Raw genomic sequence first — 23,253 nt, 5'->3', positions numbered from 1 at the left:
GGTTTTTTTGGTGGGAGGGGGTTAGTGACCACTGGCGGAGTACAGGGAGGTCATCTCTGCTTCCTTCCGGTGGTCATCTGGTGAGTTGGGGCACCTTTTTGAGGCTTGGTCGTGAAAATAAAAGGACCAAGTAAACCCGGTGAAATACTGCTTAACGCCGTTTTTTTCCCATTATTGGCGAAAGCCGGCTATCTGGTAGCCACGCCCATACCCGCCCATGTCCCGCTTTCACTTCGCTGCCGACATGCCCCTTTGAACTTTCACCGGCGAGCTGACGGGAAAGCGGCGATGCTGTAAAAAAAAAGTAGCTTTCGATTATATCGATTTCGCCGTTTTTCCACGATCGACGGCCATCTCCCGATTTGTGTTGGTAAATGGCCGGCGATCACTTTCGATTATGAGCTGGATAGTATATCTAGATTGTTGAAAAGCTTTTGATAAAGTTCCTCATGAGAGACTTCTAAGAAAATTAGAGTCATGGGATAGGAGGCAAGGTTTTGGTGTGGACTAGGAATTGGGTATTGGACAGAAAACAGAGGGTAGGGTTAAATGGTCATTCTCTCAATGGAGGAGGATAAACAGTGGAATGTCGCAGGGATCTGTACTGGGACTGGTGCTATTTAACATATTTATAAATGATATGGAAATCGGAACAATGAGTGAGGTGATCATATTTGCAGATGATACAAAACTATTCAAGGTTGTTAAAATACATGCGGACTGTGAAATATTGCAGGAAGACCTTAGGACATTGGAAGACTGGGCATCCAGATGGCAGATGAAATTTAATGTGGACAAATGCAAGGTGATACACATTGGAAAGAATAATCCGAATCATAGTTACATGATGCTAAGGTCCATCTCAGGAGTCAGCGCTCAAGAAAAAGATCTAGTAGGTGTTGTAGATAATATGCTGAAATCCTCTGCTCAGTGTGCGATGGCAGCCAAAAAAGCAAACAGGATAACATAGTAAATGACGGCAGATAAAGACCTGTCCAGGCCATCCAGTCTGCCCAACAAGATAAACTCATTTTATATGGTATGTGATACTTTATATGTGATACTTTATATGTATACCCGAGTTTGATTTGTCCTTGCCATCCTCAGGGCACAGACCGTAGAAGTCTGCGCAGCACTCTTCTTGTACTAAGTTCTGAAGTTAACGTCAAAGCCCCTTAAAATGTACACTCCAGCCCATCCCTATCTATTCTTATGTGGGGAAGGGGAGAGGAAAGACTACGCAAAACTGTGGAATTCAATAAGTGGCTTGAGTCTTGGTGTAAAGAAGGTTTTAGATACATAGGAGCATGGGGTAATATGTGGAAAAATAACAGGGTGTACTGTAATGATGGGCTACATCTTTCTGTGATGGGAAAAAGGATCCTTGGGGAGAAATTCAGACTATGTTTCTAGACATTTAAACTAGAGGGTGGGGGTGACAAAGAAGGAGCGACTGAGCATTGCTCCTGCCCAAAAGCCCCCCTGAACCTCCCCAGACCACCAACCTTTCAGGTGGGGGAGGGGGAGTAGGGGTGCCTAAGTGCCTTATCAAGTCCATAGTCTGCTATTCAGACAGACATGGGAAAGCAACTGCTTGCTCTGGGATTGGTAGCGTGGAATGTTGCCACGATCTGGGTTTCTGCCAGGTACTTGTGACCTGGCTTGGCAACTGTTGGAAACAGGATACTGGGCTAGATGGACCATTGGTCTAACCCAGTATGGCTACTCTTATGTTCTTATGAAATACTTTCTTAGTTTTGATTACTCTGAACAGGCAGAGCCATGAACATCTGTCTCTTTATGGTTCTGTAAGTGGATTTGAAACATATTTACAGTCAAGCCACTCACACCATTCCCTGCTAAGATCAGTTTCTGCTTCTTTTTTATTTATTTTTTTACATTAGTCTCCTGTTGCATCACTGATCCAACCCTGTACAACTTCCTCCTTTATTTTTTTATTTAAAAGTATTTCATGCTCATTTCTTAACAAAACATCTGAGCAAGGAACACCGCAATCAGTCACTCAATACTGTATAATAGATTACACATCCTTATCAGCCCTATGATCAGAGGGTCCTCAGCCAGGTAGATTCATCCAGTCATGTCACTCTCAGAATGCTCTCAGAATACTTTTCTCTCACTCTTGCCTGGTTTTCCTATCTCACTTTGGAACTAGATACTGAACATGTTCACAGGCCCAGAGGTGCCAAAGGGGAACAACTTTTTACAGGCAAAGTTCAGTATATGACCCCAGCCACACCCTACTCTGAAAAGAGAAAAAGAATGGGCGAGTCCTCTATGCATCCAGAGAACACAATCATATTTTACTTCCATTAATTCCAATTTCAATTTTTACTATTTACCAGACAGTCCAAAAAAATTAAAAGTAACACTCTTATGTTCTTATGTTATGTTCTTATGAGAATGACCTCTCTGCAACAACAGCAAGAGTTGGTGTTCCAGAAATACAGAAAAACTCAAGAAAAGGAACACATGGAGGAATACCGGATGAAACTGAAAGAAGCCAAGAGAGAGATACGACTGGCAAAAGCGCAAGCAGAAGAACAAATGGCTAGAAATGTAAGGAGGGGTGACAAAAATTTCTTCAGGTGTATTAGTGAAAGGAGAATGACTAAAAAGGGAATTGTGAGACTAAAAGATACTGTGAACCGCTATGTGGATAATGATGAAGAAAAAGCAAATTTGCTAAATAGATACTTTTGTTCTGTTTTCACAGAAGAAAATCCTGGAGAAGGACCGCGATGGACTGGAAATAGTACAAATGAGAATGAAGTGGATAGAGCACCATTCACGGAAGAAAGTGTGTATCAACAACTTGAAAAGCTAAAGGTGGACAAAGCCATGGGACCAGACGGGATCCACCCCAGGATATTGAGGAAGCTCAGAGAGGTTTTGGCGGGTCCTCTTAAAGATTTGTTTAATATATCCTTGCAGACGGGAAAGGTTCCGAGGGATTGGAGAACGGCAGAGGTGGTCCCTCTTCACAAAAGTGGGGATAGGGAAGAAGCTGGAAACTACAGGCCGGTAAGCCTCACTTCGGTTATTGAAAAAGTAATGGAAGCGATGCTGAAGGAAAGGATAGTGAATTTCCTGGAAGCCAATAAATTGCAAGATCCGAGACAACATGGTTTTACCAAAGGGAAATCGTGCCAAACAAATCTCATTGAGTTCTTTGATTGGGTGACAGGAGAATTGAATCAGGGACGAGCTATGGACATAATCTACTTAGATTTCAGCAAAGCTTTTGACACGGTTCCCCACAGGAGGCTCTTAAATAAACTGGATGGGCTGAAGATAGGACCTGAAGTGGTGAACTGGATTAGGAACTGGTTGACGGACAGACGCCAGAGGGTGGTGGTGAATGGAATTCGCTCGGAGGGAAAGGTGAGTAGTGGAGTGCCTCAGGGATCGGTGCTGGGGCCGATTCTGTTCAATATATTTGTGAGTGACATTGCCGAAGGGTTAGAAGGTAAAGTTTGCCTATTTGCGGATGATACTAAGATCTGTAACAGGAATCCTGTTCAGAAGGAATGGATCCTCAGGAGCTTAGCCGAGATTGGGTGGCAGAGCCGGTGGTGGGAGGCGGGGCTGGTGGTTGGGAGGCGGGGATAGTGCTGGGCAGACTTATACGGTCTGTGCCAGAGCCGGTGGTGGGAAGCGGGACTGGTGGTTGGGAGGCGGGGATAGTGCTGGGCAGACTTGTACGGTCTGTGCCAGAGCCGGTGGTTGGGAGGTGGGGCTGGTGGTTGGGAGGCGAGGATAGTGCTGGGTAGACTTATAAGGTCTGTGCCAGAGCCGGTGGTTGGGAGGCGGGGCTGGTGGTTGGGAGGCGAGGATAGTGCTGGGTAGACTTATAAGGTCTGTGCCAGAGCCGGTGGTTGGGAGGCGGGGCTGGTGGTTGGGAGGCGGGGATAGTGCTGGGCAGACTTATACGGTCTGTGCCAGAGCAGGTGGTTGGGAGGCGGGGCTGGTGGTTGGGAGACGGGGATAGTGCTGGGCAGACTTATACAGTCTGTGCCCTGAAGAGCACAGGTACAAATCAAAGTAGGGTATACACAAAAAGTAGCACATATGAGTTATCTTATTGGGCAGACTGGATGGACCATGCAGGTCTTTTTCTACCGTCACCTACTATGTTACTATGTCCCAAAGACAGCAAAGGTGGTCCAAGGAGGAAGGAAACAACCAATGGTTCACACAAATATTATTGAAGAAGGACCCAACTTGGCCATGTTTCAGCCCCTTCACCATGGGTTTACAACTACATATTAAAATGTGGAAATTAAAATCATGCATAAATAGAAAGCATAAAAGACCATAAAAACATACATGAAAACAAAAAAACAGTGTCCTTATAAAATGTACCTCAGCTTTTAAGGTAGCATCTTTTTATTGTCCTACATATTGTTTATTTACATTTTTGCATTTGTTTTATATGGTTTCTCCCATAGTTGTTTTTTTTTATATGTATTTTAGTGGTGTAGTGTTCTTCATGTTGTTTTGATATTATGTTTCTAGAATTTAATTTGCTATCCTGTCTATTTTTATATCGAAGTTTGATATCCTGTTAGTTTCTGGTATGTTTAAAATATGTATATAATACCAATTTGACCTGAAATGAATATTTTTTTCTATTATAGAGAGATTGTGTCTAATTTTGTGTTCATTTTATTCTGTGTTGAAGAATCTAATGGTTTAAAGAACATTTTTTGTCTAAATTCTTGTAATTTTTGTACATCCTTTGTATAGTTTGATATATTTTTTTTTATTTTTATTTTTTATTTTAATCTTTATTAATAAATTCAATTTTCACTACAAAGTGTAAATATGCAATCGGCATTATTTTGCAAATGAAATTCAAAATACAATCAAGTAATTGAAAGAAAAATTCTTAACAGCCTATTTGTCCACAAACAAAGAAATTGGGTTCCAAGATTTCAAAAATTCTAAAAGAAATTAAAGAATATTTTAGCGGTTGCTACCTCGGGTTATCGACCCTAGCCTGCTTTTTAGGGAGGGCATACAACATTCACATCGGCTCTAGCATCAAGAAATTCTTTAAACTGTTTTGGGTCTACAAACTGAAACTGTTTACCCTCAAGCAATACATTACAGATACAAGGAAATCGTAATACAAAGTTTACTCCCAGTGCCAACGCTCTAGGGCACTGCTCCAAAAAAGCCCTGCGCCTTATTTGTGTGGGCCTCGAGAGATCTGGAAAAATTCGAACCTTTGAGCCCAAAAACAAGTTTTCTAAATGTCTTAAGGAAAGTCTTAAAACAGCATTGCGGTCAGGCTCCAGTACAAAAGTGACCAGCATAGTTGACCTCTGTGTAATTATTTCCAGTGAACTTTCCAGGAAGGAAGTAAGATTCATTCCATCCCCCACTACTGGGGGGTTTCCATCAGTCCCCTTCGGGTTCCAGATATAATAGGCTCGAGTAATGGGAGGTAGTGAGTCTTTATCCATTCCAAGAATGTCAACCATATATTTTTTTTACCATTTCAATAGGAGAAATTAAAGGAGATTTGGGGAAATTTAGAAACCTAAGGTTAAGTTTCCTAACCTGGTTCTCCAGGTATTCCATTCGCTTGTGCATGAAATTATTATCTTTAACCAATGCAGTTTCCAAATTCCCCATTTCTTGAAGCTCAGTATTCACTTTATCTAACTTCAAGGATTGCTGTGCAGTCACTTGCGCTTGGAGCAACGCAGCTTTAGACAAAACTTTAATATCACCAGTGTTTTCTTTCAATGTGTTCTGCATAGAAACCTGAATGCCGTAAACCATGTCCCACAGTGACTCAAGTGTCACTACTGCTGGTCTAACCACACCACTAAAGACTGGGAGAGATTGAGGTTGGGCCTCAGCTCGAGATAGTTTTGAAACAATGTCTTGAGGTAGTACCTGTAAAGCTGATTGAATTAGCTGCTCTCGTTCATGAGATCCACTCTCTGTAGCTGCAGACCTTCCCTCAGGCAGGTTCGGTTGAGCCACTTCGGCTTCCGTCGCTGTTCGGGCTGCAAACAACTCTCTCCCAGGCTGAGGCGGAGCAATACGATCCACAGGGCTCAGGGAAGCCCCGTTAGGACTCTCGATCGACGGCAATGCGTCGAGAGTTGCAGTAGGGGTCGAAGTTCCCCGAGGCCCCGATTGTTGCTTTGAAAATTGCAAGGTCGTCTGCTTCAACATTGGGATGGTCTCAGGAACCGAGGGATGTTCCTTAACCTTTCCCCTCCGCTTCCCCATCCGGAATAACGAGGCGGCAGAAGCACCAACAGAGCTGAAAACCTAAGCTACCTCAGGAGCAAACACAGGTGCGTCCGCTTACAACGCCATCTTGGAACCCTTGTGTTTATATATTAAGACTCCTATTTTTATTTATTTATTGGGATTTATTAACCACCTTTATGAAGTGATTCATCCAAGGCGGTGTACATCAGGTACAACATAAAGCTTACAATTTTGTTAACAGCATAACAATAGTAAAATAACTAAGTCTAAACATAAATACAATAATGGGTCCATTTATCAAGCTGCAGGAAAAAGGGCCCTGCGCTAGCAGTGGGGGCTGTTTTTCCCGCCCACCAGGGCTTTTTTTACCACAGCGGATAAAAAGATCTTATGCACACATGGCCATACAGTAAGAGCCCTTACCACCTCCCATTGAGTGGCAATAAGGGCTCCCGCACTAACCCAGCAGTAACCGGGCAGCTCATGGCGATGCCTGATTACTACAAAATAAACACTACAGCCTAGATCATAAATGTTGTGTTGGTGTTGGCAGAGAAAAAGCCCTCAGAAACCGCTGGCCAAAAAAGGTCTGCGGTTTAGTGCAAGGTTATGTTTGATTCAGTTCATAACTCTTGCAGCGTTTCTATCATTGGGCAAAAAACTCTGTAACCACAGGGCTATATTTAAGCCTCAAATGAAATAAGACTGACTAACAGCAATGATTTATATATCGTCAGGCCCTGCTAATGGCCCGAAACACATCAGCAAATCAGCAAAAAAAGAAAACTTAGCTTTTGAAACTGAGATCAAGCACTCGTCTTTTTCCGTTCGACGGGGATCACCGTTTCACCTAAGAACGCGGCTTCATCAGGAACGGAGTGCTAGTATGCTGAAGTCTGAAACACAAATTGCATGTAGTCATGAATGTTATCAAAAAAATATAAAACACAAAGAAAATCACACCATGGACAGACGTACTGAATTGAAGGCACAAACTCTTTCAAAATGGCGCCTCGGCGTTCATGCTCAAACAGCTGATTGAAATACTATCATCATCATGACGTATACAGCGTTAATAGAAATTGAACCAATCGATTGAATTGTTCAGCCCATTGGGCTCTAAAGTGCCCCATTCAAAAATCAGCTTCGCTTCTTTCCTTGCCAATATTAGCTTGCGGTTACCACCTCGATGTGGCAATTTAATCCAATCAATTGCAACGCATTGTAAATCCTCAAATTTATGTTTGTACTGAATACAATGCTCAACAATGGGTTCCTTGATCGCTGACCTTCTGAGATTAGACCGGTGTTCAAGAATTCTAACCTTTAAAGGTCTCGTAGTCATCCCTATGTATTTTTTGTTACAAGGGCAAGTCAGACAGTATACTACATGGTCGGAAAAAGACGAGTGCTTGATCTCAGTTTCAAAAGCTAAGTTTTCTTTTTTTGCTGATTTGCTGATGTGTTTCGGGCCATTAGCAGGGCCTGACGATATATAAATCATTGCTGTTAGTCAGTCTTATTTCATTTGAGGCTTAAATATAGCCCTGTGGTTACAGAGTTTTTTGCCCAATGATAGAAACGCTGCAAGAGTTATGAACTGAATCAAACATAACCTTGCACTAAACTGCAGACCTTTTTTGGCCAGCGGTTTCTGAGGGCTTTTTCTCTGCCAACACCAACACAACATTTATGATCTAGGCTGTAGTGTTTATTTTGTATTATTCTATACGTTTTCACTACAGCGCACTGCATTTTGTTCTAATTATTATTTGATGCCTGATTACTGCCAGGTTACTGCCGTTCAAGCCATTTCCAGGGGTTTTCTTTTTCTCCGGAAATGGCGCACACTCGGGGCGGGACTACTGCCAGTGGCCATATTGGGCCGGTGGTAGTCCCGGAAAAGCGAGCAGTAAGCCCACATTGGGCTTACCGTCGCTCTGTAAAAGTGCTCCTAAATGAGGTAAACTTGAAAACAATAAATTGAAACCTAATAACAGAACTACCGTGAAACCGTATCAAAAATATACACATTTAACAGCACTGGAATCCAAAATATGTTTTGTTAAGTGTTCATATATGTTTTTGTGGAGTTTTATACTTTCTACTTATGCATAATTTTAATTTCCACATTTGTATATATACTTGAAGACACCTGATGAATGCTATCGCCAAAACCTGACTAAGTTGGATAATTCTTCAATAAAAATGTGCATGTGAACCATTGGTTGTTTCCTCCTTCCTTGGTTTGGGACTGGAGCCTTAAGGTGCATGCCAGTGTACCTCTTCCTATCCTATCCACTGCACCCTTATTTCTCCCTCACCTGAAACTGATTAAGATTTTTCTTTCCATTGGTTTGTGTCCTAGTCCAGAAGTTCCCCAACGTACCTCTTTTGATACTGTTTAGGTGGCTGGTCCTATCTCTTTAATTTTATGTCATGATTCGAGGACATAAGCAGCCTTTCAGAGCATGTCTCCACATACCCTCCAGATTCCCATCCTGCTCAGAAGTGGGTCATATGCTCAGAAATAAGTGGGCTGTATGCTTAGAAATAAGTGGGCTGTCTGTAATGGTTAGGGGTGTGCATCATTTTCTTCAGCTATAACAGACACCTTTAAAAAAAATGTTGGGGTGACACACTTCACTAGCAGTTTAAATGGAAAGCTCAAGTGTTGCTGTTTCTTCTGCTCTGCTTCTCTGCCCATTAGGAATAAACTTTTGATAAATCAGCCCAGAAGGATTTTGTTTCTCCTCAGGGAAATCCTTTGGTGTTGTTCCTTCAGCTGTAGCTAATGACTTCAGCATCAAAGCAAGACAGGAGAAAAGGGGAGCATTAAATGTTCAAAATAGCTTTAGCATAGAGGCCCTGAAAAACAATTCTGAGAATAGAAATGCTACAAAAAACAAAAACAAAAAAACACCCACCTAATTTTTAGTCTTGGTATTTATGTATTTTAACAAAAATGCAGCAAGGCGATTTACATTTAAAAAACAGCAATATGAGCAACATTTTTAAAGGTAATTTGGTTATTAGTAAAATACAAAGCTATTTACACTCTCCTGTTTATGCTGATTTGCAATAAATATTAGTATTTATTACTTTTGAAAGTCCTTTCCTGCAGTGCAGTCCTTGTTTACTCTCCAATTAGTGTAAAATATGCTTTTTCTGAGCTTCACATTTGGGTGCATAATAATGATGTTGACTTCCAGCACCATGTCCTGGGTATCTCACAATATGTAAACAATAGGCTAGATTTTATATATGGCACCTGAAAAATCTGTGTGGTAAAAAAAAATATGCTTAGGCATAAAGTATGCTTAAATTTTATAGAATCGGCTTAAATTTCTGTGCGGTATATAGAATACGCCAAGCGCTTTTCCGTGTTTTACTTGGCCTAAATCCTGACACCTAAATTAGGCACAGATCCCAGATTCTATATAGCATGCCTAGCGTTTCACGCCAAAATCCAAGCGTATTCTGTAACAAGGTGTATAACTTAATTGACTTAACAAGCCAATCAGTGTTGTTAACACCACTTACCAAGCAATAATGAGCACTAACTGGCAATAATTAGAATTTACATGCACAACTCTCTGTTTACTCTGTGTACTAAGGTGCGCTAGCGTTTTTAGTGTGTGCACAAAATTAGCATGCGCTAACTGTGTAGGCGCCCACAGGAATATTGTGGGTGCCTACACAGTTAGCACACGCTAATGGTTAGCACACGTTAAAAGCACTAACGCACCTCTAGTGCAGCTTAGAAAACAGGACCCTAAGTGTATTCTGTAAAGCACTGCACCTAAATTTCAATGAATGTAGGCAAAAGGGGCGTGGTTATGGGTGGGGAAATGGGTGTTTCATGGGAGTTCCAAAATTCACATGCATAATTATAGAATAAGGCCTTCTGCACCTAAATCTACACTCCAGGATTTATACCACATTTTCTTTGGTGTAAATGGAGGCACGTAGTTTTAGGTGCTAGGATATCAACTAAGCATCCTATATAATAATTTGTACCTCCAATGTTCTACGTCTGGATGCCTGGGTTCGTAACACAATTCCCATTGGTCCGCCCTCGCGTTTGAACATGATGATATCAGAGGGCGGAAACAGGAAATGAGGGCAGGACCAGAGGCAGAGCTGAGAGAGAAGGGAAGGCAGGCTGAAGCATTGTGCCTGCTCGCCTTTCACTGCTGCCGGCAGACCCCGAGGTAAGAACTTTTAAATTCAGGCCGGCACGCAGGAAGGCAAGGGGCAGGCAGAGGACTGGGAGAAGAGGGCGGGCAATGCAGGTCGGACCGCCACTCGGAGGGGAGAGAGAGGGAGGGAGGCGCGGGGGTCTGGAACTCGGAGAAGAGGGGCATGGAACTCGGAGGGGAGGGGTAGGGAGGAGAGGGAGGGAGGGGGGCATGGAACTCAGAGGGGATGGGGGCCTGGAACTCGGAGGGGAGGGGGGCCTTGAACTCAGAGGACAGGGAGGGAGGGGGCCTGGAACTCGGAGGAGAGGGAGGGAGGGGGTCTGGAACTCAGAGGAGACAGAGGGGGCCTGGAACTCGGACGAGAGAGAGGGAGAGAGGGAGGCCTGGAACTCAGAGGAGAGGGGAGCCTGGAACTCAGAGGAGAGGGAGGGGGGCCTGGAACTCGGATGAGAGGGGGGAGGGAGGGGGCCAAGATGGAACTCGGAGGATAACCTTGCTAGCACCCATTTCATTTGTGTGAGAAACGGGCATGTTTTACTAGTATTCTATATACCACGCCTAAATATAGGTGCTGCTTATAGAATACACTTAGGCGGAAATGTTTTCCATGTGGATTTTCTAAGCATCATATATAGAATCTGGCCCAGAGCAGATGTATTCTATAATAATACACATAGATTTTTGAAATGCCCACAACCCGCCCATTCCAATCCCATAACCACACCCCCTTTTCATCTATGCAACTTGGAATTTATGCACATCATGTTACATAATAATACATTTAGGGGGGCTTTTACAAAGGTGCACTAGCATTTCTAGTGCTCGCTAATGATTAGCTCATGCTAAACATTAGAGACACCCATAGGAATAGCGAAGATACTTACCTGTAGCAGGTATTCTCCGAGGACAGCAGGCTGATTATTCTCAACTGGGTGGACAACCGTGTTGGCCCGGGAACCAGCATTTGCAATAGCAAAAAGAAAAAGCTTTTGGCAGAGCCTTCTGGCACACGTGCCATGCCGCACCGCACATTCACGGACTGACTTCCCGCCCGCTGCGCAACTGCGCTCCTCAGTAAAGTTCTAAAGTGAAAAGAAGCCAAACAACTCCAAGGGGAGGTGGCCAGGTTTGTGAGAATAAGCAACCTGCTGTCCTCGAAGAATACCTGCTACAGGTAAGTATCTTCACTTTCTCCGAGGACAAGCAGGCTGAGTTGTTCTCACAACTGGGGTATCCCTAGAATCCAGGCTCACACAAAACAATAAACTTTGGTCAAACAACGTCAAGGACAAAACATAGATTAACCTGAAACTATATACAGCTAGCTGAGAGTGCAGCCTGGAACAGAATAAAACGGGCCTAGGTGGGTGGAGTTGGATTCTAAACCCCAAACAGATTCTGAGGCACCGACTGCCCAAACCGACTATCGTGTAGGGTGTCCTGCTCAAGGCAGTAGTGTGATGTGAATGTGTGGACTGAAGACCACGTTGCAGCTTTGCAAATCCCTTCAACTGAGGCTGACTTTAAATGAATCACCAACGCAGCCATTGCTCTGACATTATGAGCCATGACATGCCTCCAGAGTCAGCCCAGCTTGGGTATAAACAAAGGAAATGCATTCTGCTAGCCAATTGGAAATTGTGCGTTTTCTGATGATGACTCCCTTCCTGTTGGGATCAAAAGCAACAAACAACTGGGCGGACTGTCTGAAGGGCTTCGTCCACTCCATGTAAAAGGCCAATGCTCTCTTGCAGTCCAAGATGTGCAAGCTGCTTTCGCCAGGGTGGGCATGAGGACAGGGAAATAATGTTGGCAATACAATTGACTGGTTCAGATGGAACTCCAACACCACCTTCAGCAGGAACTTAGGGTGCGTTTGGAGGACTACTCTGTTATGATGAAACTTAGTATAAGGTGCATCCAATACTAGGGCCTGAAGCTCACTGACCCTATGAGCTGAAGTAAGAGCCACCAAGAAAATGACCTTCTAGGTCAAGTACTTCAGATGGCAGGAATTCAGTGGCTCAAAAGGAACTTTCATCAGCTGGGTGAGAACAAAGTTGAGATCCCATGACACTGGTGGAGGTTTGACAGGAGGCTTTGACAACAGCAAACCTCTCATGAAGTGAACTACTAAAGGCTGTCCAGAGATAGGCTTACCTTCTATACGCTAATGATAAGCACTGATTGTACTAATATGAACTTTTACTGAGTTGGTCTTGAGACCAGACTCCAACAAGTATATTCAAGCAGGGTCCGTGTAGGACAAGAGAGAGGATCTATGATATTGCTGTCACACCAGACAGCAAACATCTCCATTTAAAAGAGTAATACCTCTTAGTGGAATGTTTTCTGGAAGCAAGCAAGACCCAAGAGACACTCTCTGAAAGACCCAAGGAAGCGAATTCTATGTCTCAACATCCAGGCTGTGAAAGCCAGAGACTGGAGGTTGGGATGTAGAAGCAACCCCTTGTTCTGAGTTATGAGGGTCAGAAAACACTCCAATTGCCATGGTTCTTTGAAGGACAATTCCAGAAGAAGAGCAAAGCAAATCTGACGCAGCCAGAACGGTGCAGTCAGGATCATGGTTTTGTGGTCTTGCTTGAGTTTCAGCAAAGTCTTCCCTACTAGAGGTATGGGAGTATACACATACAGAAGGCCTGTCCCCCAATGTAGGAGAAAGGCATCTGATGCTAGTCTGTCATAGGCCTAAAGCCTGGAGCAGAACTGAGGGACCTTGTGATTGATTTGAGTTTCAAAAAGATTCATCGAGGGGGTGCCCCACACTCAGAAGATCTTGCAGGCGACGCCCATATTCAGTGACCACTCGTGAGGTTCCATTACCCTGCTCAGCCTGTCGACCATACTATTGTTTATGCCTGCCAGATACGTGGCTTTGAGAAACATGCCGTGACAACGCGCCCAAAGCCACATCTGGATGGCTTCCTAACACAGAGGGCGAGATCCAGTGCCTCCCTACTTGTTGGTATAGTAAATCGCAACTTGATTGTCTGTTTGAATTAAGATAATTTGGTTGGACAGCCATTCTCAGAAAGCCTTCAGAGTGTTTCAGATCGCTCGGAACTCCAGGAGGTTTAAGACCTGCTTCCTGGAAGGACCAGGCTGCTTGAGTGTGAAGCCCATCTACATGAGCTCCCTACCTCAGGAGGGATGCATCCATTGTCAGCAGCTTCTGCAGCTGAGGAATTTGGAATGGTCGTCCCATGGTCAAATTGGGCCGGATTGTCCCCCACTGAAGAGAATTCCAAAAATAGGTGAACAGTTGGATCACATCCTCTAGATTCCCCGCAATTTGAAGCCACTGGGAAGCTAGGGTCCATTGAGCAGATCTCATGTGCAAATGTGCCATGGGTGTAACATGAACTGTGGAGGCCATGTGCCCCAAGAGTCTCAACATTTGCCGAGCTGTGATCTGCTGAGATGTTTGAACCGTGGACACTAGGGACAGAAGGTTGTCTGCCTGTGACTCTGGGAGATAGGCTCAAGCCATTCTCGTGTCCAGCAGTGCTCCAGTGAACTCCAATTTCTGAACAGAAGTGAGATGAGACTTGGCGTAATTTATTACAAACCCCAATAGTTCCAGCACTTGAATAGTCATCCGTCCTCCAAGGTGCTCTCCACCAGCCAATTGTCGCGATAAGGGAACACATGTACTCTCAGTCTGCGTAGCGGTGCTGCGACTACTGCTAGGCATTTTGTGAAAACTCTTGGTGCAGACGCCAAAGGGCAGTACGCGGTACTGAAAGTGCTGCATTCCCAGGTGCAATCGAAGATAATTCCTGTGAGCTGGAAGTATTGGGATGTGTGTGTAAGCATTCTTCAAGTCTAGTGTTGAGAATTTAGGGGTCCCGAGCCCCCCCAAGAAGGCTAGAGTGACCTTAATCTGACTCCATCTCTAAATAACACTAGTTAAGTATATGGAACAAAAGAAAAGGGTACCAAAAAAACAATAAAAACTTAAATTTAGAGATGATGTTGATTGTTCAAGTTATCGAGGTATGGAGGGTCAGGATTATGGTGCACAAAAATAAATAGTCAAAAGGCACGGGCAATGCATTGAAATCTATCGCCAATAGGTATGGAATCTTCACCTGCGATGACTAACATTCACCAAGGGTTGGGCCCTCAGCTGCAGGAGGCCAGCAGGACTTACGAGTTAGATGCTTCAAAAAGAAGGGTAGCTTAGGAAATAGTCATAGAGGGGCATAATGGAACAGAAACGCCTATCTCCATGGGCGTTAATCTCCGAGAACGGGTCCGTGAAGGGGCGGACCGAACCGTATTATCGATAAAAAATAGACGCCCATGTTTTATTCGCCAATGTGTGAGCTGGGCGTTTTTGCTTTTCAGCGATAATGGAAAAGGAAAGTGCCCAGCTCAAAAACGAATAAATCCAAGGCATTTGTTCGTGGGAGGGGCCAGGATTCGTAGTGCACTGGTCCCCCTCACATGCCAGGACACCAACCGGGCACCCTAGGGGGCACTTTTACAAAAACAAAAAAACAGGTAAAAGAGCTCCCAGGTGCATAGCACCCTTCCATTGTGTGTTGAGCCCCCCAAATCCCCCTCAAAACCCACTGCCCACAAGTCTACACCATTACTATAGCCCTAAGGGGTGAAGAGGGGCACCTACATGTGGGTACAGTGGGTTTGGGGGGGTTGGACGACTAATAAGCATTAAGCAGCACAATTGTAACAGGTAGGGGGGATGGGCCTGGGTCCACCTGCCTGACGTCCACTGCACCCCCTAACAACTGCTCCAGGGACCTGCATACTGCTGCCTGGGAGGAGGGTATGACATTTGAGGGTGAAAATAAAAAGTTGTGAAACATCATTTTTTTGTGGTGGGAGGGGGTTAGTGACCACTGGGGGAGTCAGGGGAGGTCATCCCCGATTCCCTCTGGGGGTAATCTGGTCATTTAGGGCACTTTTTGGGGCCTTATTCGTGAAAAAACAGGGTCCAGGAAAAGTGCCCTAAATTCTAGCTACAAACGCATCCATTATCGGCGAAGGGCGCCCATCTCTGTTCGGGTGATAACCACGCCCCAGTTCCGCCTTTGACACGCCTTCGACACGCCCCCGTCCACTTTGTCCGCATCCGCGACGGAGTGCAGTTGAAAGCGTCCCAAATTCGGCTTTTGATTATACCGCGTTATTCGTTTTTGTGAGATAAACGCCCATCTCCCGATTTAGGTCGGAACTTGGGCGTTTTTCTCGTTCGATTATAAGCTGGATAGTCAAAGCAGAAGACTAATGTGCAGAAATTTTAAATTCATAATTAGTCCAGGTGATGGAAGTATCTTCTGGAATCACGGTCGCTGTCTGTTGTAACAGAGAGCTCATACGTAAAGTGACATGTAGGTTCTGGAAAAGATGAGCCTGCAAAAATATTTAATACAGTAGAAATGGAGGAGGAGGCGCTTTTTTTTTCTCTTGCCAGAGGTCAGTTGTAGCAGAAGTACCAATCTGGAATAGAGGCGGTAGGTCAGGAATTGGATTAGCAGTCTTCACTCAACCTACAGAGCTGATATAAGAAGTAATATCTAGTAGTCAAATCACAGCACAGGAACCCAGGAATCACGTCGGGGTCACCAATGTTGAGAATTTAGGGGTCCCGAGCCCCCCCCCAAGAAGGCTAGAGTGACCTTAATCTGACTCCATCTCTAAATAACACTAGTACTGGGGTAATCAAGGAGTTATTGCCTCTAAGGGAGACGTTAGGTCTAAGGAAAAGATACCAGCCTTATGACAAACTGGATTTAGATTACAAGTTATACAATGCATTTATACTTACAGCCTTTGATCATTAAGTGAAGCCCACAAATCATCATTTGGAATGAGGAGTTTATTTGCTAAGGTATAAGTCAAATCAGTGATTGACAACAGGCATGTACAATCAATTAATTATAGGAATATAATAAGCTGCAAACAGGTGTTAAATATTTGCTAATCTTTTATAATTTCTTTTACCAATTAGAGGTTTTACAAGGGAAAGCAATTAGGTAATTTGTTAATTCTGCTGGACACATTGGTTTCCCTTGGAGAGAGAGTGCCAACCCTTTTCTCTCTAGCGTTAACCAGGAAAAGCCCTGATTTTTATAGGTGCCCTCAGGATATGGGTAATATGACAGTAGATATACCTGATTGGATCTATGCTAATGTCATGGTTGTCACTGATTGGCTCATGCTAATGAGTAGCTTCTATCTTGCTAACATGGTTTTGTCTTTAGCTCGCTTGATCACAAATCTTAAGCAAGACCCTGCTCACAGGAAAGTCTCCCTCCTCTCTTGGACAGCTAATTCCCTCTTTTCTCTGCACCTGGCATGACTCACTCATTGCTCAACTTGTTTTTCTAACTTACATTAGAGAAAATTCCACTTTGTAACAGATACGGGCTTCCATTTTGTGTTGAAATCCTCCATTTTGTTTCCATATCTATTAACTTAACTTTTAGGCCTCAATCTGGGCTACAAACTAGGTCATACTTTTCCAGTAAGCTCCCAGTTATGTCAGCCATCAGATTTCTGATTCAGCCAAGGTCTGTAATGGCCTGAGCTCTATGACTAGGCCCACCACCATTCCAGTGGGGGGGTCTCTGGCTGTACCATAATTATACACTAGAGAGCATAGCCAATCATGTTCCTGAATCATGAGAAGAAGACTGCCTAGGGAAACCATCCTGAACTTTTCTCAGACTAAGAATTTGTTCAGGGCCCTTAGATCTAGGATGGGATGCATCCCCCCTGTTTTCTTCTGCACAAGAAAGTACCTGGAATAGAATCCCAGCCCTTCTTTCTCTGGTGGAACAGGTTTGACCGCATGGACCTGTAGAAGGGCGAAGAGTTCCTCTGCAAGAACCTGCCTGTGCTGGTAGCTGTGTGAATGAGCTCCCGGTGGGCAATTTGGAGGTGTGGATTCCAGATTGAGGGTGTATCCTAACCGGACTATTTGAAGAACACACCAGTTGGAGGTAATGAGAGGCCATCTTTGGTGAAAAAACATTAACCTCCTCCAACTGGTAAGTCATCCAGAATGGATACTTGTATTGAGGCTATGCTTCCCTGGAGCCAGTCAAAAGCTCATCCCCTGTTTTGCTGGGGAGCAGCAGGGGTCTTTGGCGCACGCTGTTGACAAGAACGAGTGCACTGGGGCTGAGCTGAGTAGGCTGGTGGGACGCCAGAGTGTACCTATGCCTAGCATAGGAATAGTGAGCACCCTGCAACCCCCCCCCCCCCCACCCACCAAAAAAAAAACCTCCTAGATGAGGAGGATGTAGCAGAAGGCACCCGGCAGGAGAGAGAAGCCATAGAATCTGTGTGCTTCTTGATCTGGTCGACCAGGTCTTCCACCTTCTCTCCGAAAAGGTTATCCCCCCAGCAAGGTACATCCACCATCCTCTGCTGGACCAAATGGTCTAGGTCAGAGATGTGCAGCCATGAGACTGCGCATCACTATACCTTGAGCAGAGATTCTGGATGCCACATCAAAAGTGTCGTATGTGCCCCTGGCCAGGAATTTATGACATGCCTTCTGCTGCCTGACCACCTGACGAAAAAGCTCGGCCTGCTCCGGAGGGAGGGCATCGACCAAGGTAGACAGCTGCCTCACTAAGTTCCGCAAATGGATGCGCGTGAAGAGCTGGTAAGACTGTATATGGGCAGCAAGCATAGCAGCCTTATATGTCTTCCTCCCAAAATAATCCAAGGTCCTATCTTCTCTGTCTGGGGGCGCAGAGGCATAGTCTCTAGTACTCTTGGCTCTCTTGAGGGCGGAGTCCACCACCATGGAGTTATGGGTTAACTGAGACCTCATCAACCCAGGTTCACCGTGGATCCGATACTGGGACTCAGTCTTTTTAGGGATCATGGGGCCAGACAGAGGGAATGACCAGTTTCGCATAAGGACTTCTCGGAGTACCTTATGCAAAGGAGCCGTTACTGCCTCCTTAGGTGGCGAGATGCAGTCCAAGACCTTGAGCATCTCAGCCCTGGGGTCATCCTCCACTTCAGCAGGGAATGGAATGGCTTCAGCCATTTCCCGTACAAACGAGGAAAAGGAGAGGAGGAGGCAGTCTCCTTTCAGGTGGAGGGGAAGGATCAGAGGGAATCCTAAAGGACTCATCAGAGGAAAAGTACCTGGGATCTTCCTCTGACTCCCACGAGCGCTCCTCTTCAGTATCGGAAAGCACTTCTCTTAGGGATGTCCGAGATGGTGTTGAGGGGCCGACGCCTGCATGGACTGTGGTGAAGCTTCCTCCACTGACGTCAATGGGGAGTCAACCTGGGTAGCAGCCGACACCAGAGCCGCAAGCGGCACCAAGGTTGGGGACCTCACCGCAGGTGAAGGGCCAGATGCAGCTGCAGCAGACAGCATGGTAGGCGCAAGCACCCCCGATGCCGAAGCAGACTAGTGCAGCAGTCCTTCCAGAAGCTCTGGAAGTAAGGCTCGGATGTGCTCATCGAGAGACACCATTGGAAAATGCTGACGGGCCGATGGAGCAGTTGGTGGCAGAATTGGTTGAGGCTTGGGAGCAGGAACAGGACTGCTGGGAGGCTGACGTGTCGTCACCTCCTGTATGGAGGTGGAGCGCTCCTCCTGGCGCTGATGCTTCTCGGGTGCCGAATCCTTCAATGCCCCGGTGCTCCCAGCACCATGTGTCAAGGGGGAATGGTGACGGTGCTTCTTAGCCTTCACTCGATGCACATCACCGAGGCTCCTCAGTGTTGATGAGGACAACGTTGAATCCTCACGTTGCCTTGAGGTCGGGTCCGACCATCGATGGTCCTGGGACACCTGCACAACAGGAGGCCTCGAGACAGGTGGAGACCCACTCGATATCTCACTACTCCCAGCATGCCGTTGCCTCTCAGCAGTCATGCGTACCTCTACTCCCAACGTTTATGCGTCCCTCGATGTCTATGTCGACTCCCCCGACCTCGGTGCCAATGCTGATGTCGAAGGACTGGACCAAGCCCAAAAATGTTTCTCTCTCTAGGCTTCTCAAGCAACTTGTGTCCTCTTCTTCATACGAAGACACAGAGCACACGTAGCTGAGCTGTAGTCGGGCCCAAGGCACTACATACACAAAGAATGTATATCTGTACCTGAGATGGTCTGGTTGCACCGAGTACAACGTTTGAAGCCGCTGGGAGTCTTCGATGGCATGGAAGGAAAAACCGCACTGTCAAAATCAAACAGTTCGATTGTGCCAAGAAAAAGGGCACAAAAATGGAGAAACCTGACTGCGTGGCCCAAAAAAAGGGCCGCTGCGAAAAACAAAGGAAACTTCAAACTGGGAAAAAATTAAACTAAAAATTTTTAAAGGAATGATTTCTTTTTTAAACAAAATGAAATGAAAAACTAAAGTAGAAAAAAACACTTCAATGAAGGCTCTTTCCCAGACACTAAAATGAGCAGCAGAAAAATGCTGCCGCTCCTCGCATGGAAGAAAGAAAACTGAGGAGCACGGTTGCGCAGCGGGCGGAAAGTCAGTCTGTGCATGCGCAGTGCACCACGGCGCGTGCGCCAGAAGGCTGTGGCAAAAGGTTTTTCTTTTTGCTATTGCAAATGCCGGTTCCCGGGCCAACGTGGACATTGACCCAGTTGTGAGAACAACTCGGAGAAATATGGGCATCTCTAGCACAAATCGGAAGATGGGCATCCTTCTCGCAGGGTCACCCAAACTGGCATAATCAAAAGCCTATTTTGGGCGTCCCCAACTGCTTTCCGTTGCGGAGATGACCAAAGTTCACGGGGGCGTATTGGAGGCGTAGCGAAGGCAGGACTTGGGCGTGCCTAGCACATGGGCGTCCTTGACCCATAATCGAAAAAAAGAAGGGCGTCCCTGACGGGCACTTAGATGACTTTACTTTGTCCTTTTTTTGTTACAACCAAGCCACGAAAAGTTGCCCGAACTGACTAGATGATCACCGTAGGGAATCGGGGATGACCTCACCTTACTCCCCCAGTGGTCACAAACCCCCTCCCACCCACAAAAAAATTCTTTAAAAATATTTTTTGCCAGCCTCAAATGTCATACTCAGGTCCATGACAGCAGTATGCAGGTCCCTGGAGCAGTTTTAGTGGGTGCAGTGCACTTCAGACAGGCGGATCCAGGCACATCCCCGCCGTACCTGTTACACTTGTGGTGGTAAATGTGAGCCCTCCAAAACCCACCACAAACCCACTGTACCCACATTTAGGTGCTCCCCTTCACCCATAAGGGCTATGGTAGTGGTGTACAGTTGTGGGTAGTGGGTTTTGGGGGGGGGGGGGGTTGGGGGGCTCAGCACATAAGGTAAGGGAGCTATTTACCTGGGAGCTTTTTCTGAAGTCTACTGCAGTGTCCCCTAGGGTGCCCGGTTGGTGTCCTGGTATGTCAGGGGGACCAGTGCACTACGAATGCTGGCTCCTCCCATGACCAAAGGGCTTGGATTTAGTCATTTCTGAGATGGGTGTCCTTAGTTTCCATTATCGCCGAAAATCAGAAACGACCAAATCTAAGGTCGACCTAAATTTCCAGATTTGGGCGTCCCTGACCATATTATCGAAACGAAAGATGGGCATCCATCTTGTTTCGATAATATGGGTTTCCCCGCCCCTTCACGGGGACGTCCTCAGAAAAACTTGGGCGTCCCCTTCGATTATGCCCCTCAATGACTCATTATAGTCATTTATGCAAATGTACCTTAATAGTTATAATATTTCAAACATTGAGTATAATAACTAAATACTTACCTTATCATGAAGATTCCATATCCTTCTTTCTCAGTCTGTCAGGGGACTACATCTGACATGTTTCGCCTAATAGGCTGTATCAAGGATCTCCCCTAACAAAGCACATTATATTAAAATGCAAAAAAAAAAAAAAGAAGTCACAACCCTATTTTATCCATTTTTTCAAAAAGCTTAAGCAAAACATACCTCATTTTTCCAACCATACCATCCTGACTGATGCACCTCCGCCCTTCAAGGATGGCTGCAGCTTTTTTTCACTACATTTAAAGAGTTCTAAAAGTCAGGTGAAGCTACCAACTGGGGTTCAAGTTCTGCTATAGCAGTTGGTCACCATACACATTTCACCCAAGTTACCTGGTTAGAGTGAGACAGTGAGGCCAAGAGGGACAGAAAGATTTTTCTTTGTAGCACAGACCCATCCCATGGGGAAATGAGTTTTGGGAAATCCAAATGTGTCTCCTGGGTGTGTAGGTTGGGGGACAAATGTATACTGAGCATACATTAATGCTTTGTGGGAGTTGTTCTGTGAGAGGTCTCTAAGAGAACCGTCTCTAGTAAAGTTTGCATACTGAAGTTTTCTGTCTCTATGGAGATAAGGAGTGAGAGCAGTGGTTCCCAAACCTGGTCCTGGAGGCACCCCAGCCAGTCAGGTTTTCAGGATATACACAATGAATATTCATGAGAGAGATTTGCACTGCCTCCACTACATGCAAATCTATCTCATGAATATTCATTGTGGATATCCTGAAAACCTGACTAGCTAGGGTGCATCCAGAACCAGGTTTGAGAACTACTGGGTAAGAGGGAGAGGGTGGTTGAGTTGTAGGCACATGACAGATGTCTCACGATACTACCTTGTTCTTCACAGTAGGGAATGACATTACTTTATTTATTTATTTATTAGGATTTATTTACCGCCTTTTTGAAGGAGTTCACTCAAGGCGGTGTACAGTAAGAATAGATCAAACATGAGCAATAGGCAATTACAGCAGTAAAAATATTCGAAAACAATACAAAGTATGGCATGGTATACTAGCAATGTCATCACAATACGTAATAGAACATTATAATTGGTAGTGAAGGGTAAGGCAAAGTTGTAACATATAGATGGGTAAGAAAATAGGAAGAATTAGAAAGTAAGGTGAAAAAAAGTTGCACATGGAGGAGTGGATAAATATGTCCCGCTGCAGTATGTGCAGCCCGAGTTTTGTGTTAAGCGGAGCCTTTCAGGCAATGCATTCCAGAATGTGGGGGCTACTCCGGAGAAGGCTCGCTTGTGGGTATCACGTCGTGTAATGTCTTTTGGAGAGGGTGTAGTTAGTGAAAGTCCTTGGGAGGACCTTAGTGGCCTTGGCGGTGTATGGAGGATCACCCTATTCTTTAGATACTCAGGGCCATTTCCTTTCAGGGCCTTGAAGATCAGACATAGAGTTTTAAATTTAGCAACAACGGTGTAATGTGGTCATGTCGCTTGCAACCTTCTATTAGTCTTGCTGCTGTATTCTGAATCAACTGGAGCTGGCGCAGGCCCTTTGTAGTCAGACCATTGTATAGTGCATTGCAGTAATCCAGTCTTAATGTTACCATGGCATGCACAACTGGGATAAGATTTACCTTCTCGATGTAAGGAGAGAGGCAACGTAGCTGTCGCAAATAGTAGAAGCAGCTCTTGAAGGTTGCTTTGATTTGGGGAATCAGAGTAAGTGTTGAATCTAGCTGTATTCCAAGGTTCCTGACTTGTGATTTGAGGGGGAGTTCATACTTCCCAAAAGGGATTTTGATGCCAGGTATGTATCCACTTGTGTTAGGGACCCAGAGAAGCTTGGTTTTACTTGGGTTCAGGCAAAGTTTGTTGAGTTTAGCCCATTCTTGAATTGATGTTAGACAGGTAATCAGTTTATTCAAGGCTAGGTAAGTCAGGTTCAATTGGTATGAGTAGCTGCACATCATCCGCATAGATGTAGAACTGAGTGTCCATTGACTGAATCAGCTCAGCTAGTGGCTTGAGGTAGATATTGAACAGAATAGGTGACA

The 23,253-nt window shown here is 45.1% G+C and overlaps 1 protein-coding gene across 2 annotated transcripts in view; it reads right to left on the bottom strand.

Moving 5' to 3' along the window:
• PLPPR1 (phospholipid phosphatase related 1) overlaps positions 1 to 21,281 on the bottom strand; it is a 456,773-nt gene extending 435,492 nt beyond the window's left edge. For both annotated transcript variants that reach the window (XM_030194307.1, XM_030194308.1), the window contains exon 1: positions 21,220 to 21,281. The gene's annotated coding sequence lies outside the window, so the exon portion shown is untranslated. The remainder of the gene's footprint in view (positions 1 to 21,219) is intronic.
• Positions 21,282 to 23,253: the final 1,972 nt, after the last annotated feature.

This window comes from Microcaecilia unicolor, chromosome 2, assembly GCF_901765095.1.
Source record: "Microcaecilia unicolor chromosome 2, aMicUni1.1, whole genome shotgun sequence".
NCBI lineage: Eukaryota > Metazoa > Chordata > Amphibia > Gymnophiona > Siphonopidae > Microcaecilia > Microcaecilia unicolor.
The sequence above is the reverse complement of the archived record's forward strand: the minus strand, read 5'-3'. Positions and strand labels throughout refer to the sequence as shown.